Genomic DNA, 4,030 nt, shown 5'->3' on the forward strand with positions numbered 1-4,030 from the left:
CACGTTCTGCTGAAAACTATTAAATCAGCATTCATGCATTTAAACCCGCGAATTCCTCGTGCACACACTTCAGTCTCACCATGGCAACAGAATATTGAGATTTTTATTATATTTTTCAAGAATTGTCACGCTGTAATCTGTGCATACTTCACTTTATTCCCTTATCAGAACTGTTTGAAGACATTCCTTTCCATCAAAACATAAACACGATGCTGACATCGGCTGCACTAATCTGTTTGTTTCAATTAGTTTAATTAATATAAAAGATCAGGCCATGTGGTGATATCCCTGGAGCCCATAAGCAGGTATAAATGTGACAATCTCTGATAGTAGTGCAGAACAGGGTCGGAGCTTCTGATAGAAATGCACGGAGTACCAAAAGATCTGGTGTTTGCCATTTACTATCCCGTCATTGCAGCTATCGGGGTTCCAGGTAAAGTACTTCAGTTAATTATTAGTTACGGGAACCAATAGTTAACTGTATCACTGACCTTATTTCCGCAATGCTTCTCACCTTTCAATTGGTTATTTCTGACGTTGCAAGGTCTATGTTACCCCATTTAATGGAATCATTTATTTACCTTTTCGGAATCACTACCTAATTTGAGTGTCTGATTCTTCCTTATTTATTTTAATGTGTTTTCCAGAGAGCCGCATCTTCAACGGTATCACTTTATTAGCTCAGAGTGATGTTTGATTGAAATTGAACAGTATATTTCACTGCACTGTGACTGGTATCACATTCTTATAACTGTGTACATAAATATCCTATTGTGTGATTGGTACTTCACTGTGAATTGGTATAATCGCACCAGTATAACAGTGTTCATTGTATTTAATATTGGGTTATTGTTATTGCTCTGTTCGTGGTATCACACCATTATAATCATATGCATATATTTCCTTTTGTGCTATTGGTAATTCTTCTTCTTCTTAAACAGTCCCTCGGACTCAAGAATGAATTAAACGTAATTCATTGTGAGTGTTTGTATCGCACTAGTACAACTGTGCATATATTTCTTACTGTGTTATTAGTATTTCACTGTACGTGGTATTATCGCACTATTATAACTGTGCACATATATTTCCTATTGTCTTGTTGTTATTTCACTGTGAGGTATTCTCACGCATGTAACCGTACCCATATATTTGCTGGTAGTTTTTGCAAATCAGTATACTGTATTCAATGGTCATGATGCAGTCTTAGCTATATTAGGGAGATGAAACGCTGGTTGGTTGTTCGCTTTGCTGAACACCTTCATTCAGTCGCACGTATGACACTGAGCTTCTGCTCGTCTGTCGTTTTGATACTCCACCCCTCTCCCACCGTGATCTCTCTGTCCTAGGCCTCCTGCCCTGTTCTAATGAAGCTCAAAGGAAATTCTAGGAACATCAAATCGTCTTTCGCTGAGGTAACTTACAAAGTTCCGGACTCAACATTGAAATCAACAATTTCAGAACATATCCACCATTTATTTCTGACACCAGTTGTTGGTAATAATTCTGCTATGGTCATTTACACCTCCGATAGACCCATCTTTTGTTTGTTTTTTCTTGTCACATTAGCTTCCCTTGTTATCTTGCACCTTCATCCTTTTTGTCATTTAAACACTGCTGCCATCTACCCATTCATTGATCTTCCCTTTATTCTTTCCTTCTCTCGATGCATTTCCCTGCCTCTTCACTTGCATATCGATCGTTATCCAGTTCACAGCTGAGTCCATCGACCTCACATGTTAACTGTTTCTCTTTCCACAGATGCTGCCTGACCTGCAGAGTAATTCCAGCACTTTCTGTTTTTATTTCAGATTTCCAGCATCCGCTACATTTTGCTTTTGTACATGTATTTCCTATTATGTAATTGTTGCTGTACTTGGAATCATATTGTCAACAGCTACAACGTGCTTCTTGAAAGTGGAAAAATGCTGCAGTGGAGCGTTATGGAACACATTTTTACAACTAACCACATGAAGAGATATCATATCACCAGAAGTTTGGGCAAAGAGATAACTATTGAGGAGCTTCCAAAAGGAGGAGGTCGATGCAAAGATCTCGTAGTGAAGCAGGGCTGAAGGATGTTGGAGAGATTGGAAGCTATGGAGAGATTTGCAAACATCTGTGAGCATTTTAAATTTGAGACGTTGCTGGACCAGGAGCTAATGTAGGTGAGCGAGCACAGTTGTGATGGGTGAAAGGGTCTTCGTGCAAGTGAGGATTTGGGCGGCAGAGTTTTGAACGAGCTCAAGTTCATGGAGGGTGGACAGTGGGAAGCCGGCCAAGAGATTATTGGAATAGTCACGTCTAGAGATAATAAACGCATGGATGAGGGTTTCAAAAGCTGAATACCTCAGACAGGGACAGAGACGGGCGATGCTACCGAGCTGGAAATAGACGGTCATGTTGAGGGAGCGAACATGTGGTTTGAAACTCAATGCAGTTTCAAATAGGGCACCAACATGCAAACACTCTGGTTAACCTCAGATAGTTGCCGGGCAGAGGGAAGGTGTCGGTGGCTAAGGAACGGAAGTGGTGGCAGGGCATTTTCGGTTATCCACAGGACATAATCCGTTTAGAATGTATTTTGCCTATTTTTAATGGCTCTCCTTGATACCCTGTCAAATATCTTCTGTAATGCGTTAATGAAATGTTATTTGTCTTGTCAATTGTTTTGGTTTCGATGTGTTCGATGCTTTCGTGTTCTCCATTATGATTCATTATATTATTTTATATTCAGATATCATTGGCTTGTCTTAATTTTAATCCGGGTGATTACTAAATCAAGATCACGTGTCAAAACTGTAAATTTCACATACAATCCTGTCAAAAGGTTGATTTTGCTGCGAGACGGACCAATAAGTTTCCTGTTGTCCTCTCACATACATTCACTCTATCTCGCCCTCCACCTCCCTTACAGCTAACTTGGCAGTGATTGTAATCCTGTCCCGAGGAAGATGCGGTCTCTCCAGATGTATCACTCGGTACCTGGTGTCCGTGGCGGTGGCGGATCTCCTGGTCATTATCACTGCTGTGATATTAAACCGGATTGCTGGTATTTATTTCATGTACAGTTTCCTGTCCATCACTCCAGTCTGTCGTGTCCGTTCTGCCTTAATTTATGCATCCATAGACATTTCTGTCTGGTTGACGATCGCTTTTACCTTTGATCGATTTGTGGCCATTTCTTGCCAGGAGCTGAAAACAAAATATTGCACCGAGAAAACAGCGGCGATAGTTATAGGAACTGTCTGCGCCCTGAGCTACTTGCAAACTACCATAGTGTATTTTATATACGAACCTTTATACATAATTAACAACATACCCTGGTTCTGCAGGGGAAAATCGGCATTTTATACCTCAACTGCATGGGCTGCATATGACTGGATTCGCCGCATTTTAACTCCATGGCTCCCGTGCGTTCTGATTTTACTGCTCAATGCTCTGACTGTCAGACACATTCTAGTGGCCATTAGGATCCGCAGGAGACTCCGGGGCCAGAGCAGTGAAGAGAATCAGAGCGACCCAGAGATGGAGAACCGCAGAAAGTCCATCGTCTTACTCTTCTGTATCTCGGGCAGTTTCATCCTGTTATATTTATTGTTTCTGATAACTTTCCTTTATGTACGGATTGCGAAGGTTAGTTATTTCTCAGGTTCCAATTTCAAGGAATAAAATTTTATTCTGGAAGAAAGTGGTTTTATGCTTCAGTTTTTGAGTTCTTGCATCAACCCATTTATTTATGTCGGGACGCAGAGTAAATTTAGGGAGGAATTGAAGAATGGGGTAAAATACCCACTGAGTCTCCTTGTTAAATTATTTCAATGCTAACAATAATAAAAGCCAGCATGAATTGTACGTTATATTCCATGCTGTGCTCTTCGTCCCCGTGTCAGACACGGTCAGCCCACACAGATACGTAGTCACGCACTCTAATATCTTATCTAAAGTAAAAGTAAGAGTGTATCAGGAAACATAGTAACATAGAAAATAGGTGCAGGAGTAGGCCATTCGGCTCTTCGAGCCTGCAGCGCCA

The 4,030-nt window shown here is 40.8% G+C and overlaps 1 pseudogene; it reads left to right on the top strand.

The window, feature by feature from the left end:
• Positions 1 to 363: 363 nt before the first annotated feature.
• Positions 364 to 3,825, top strand: LOC139255453 (probable G-protein coupled receptor 139; annotated as a pseudogene).
• The last annotated feature ends 205 nt before the right edge of the window (positions 3,826 to 4,030 follow it).

The sequence above is a fragment of the Pristiophorus japonicus genome, unplaced genomic scaffold (genome assembly GCF_044704955.1).
Source record: "Pristiophorus japonicus isolate sPriJap1 unplaced genomic scaffold, sPriJap1.hap1 HAP1_SCAFFOLD_61, whole genome shotgun sequence".
Taxonomy (NCBI): Eukaryota; Metazoa; Chordata; class Chondrichthyes; family Pristiophoridae; genus Pristiophorus; species Pristiophorus japonicus.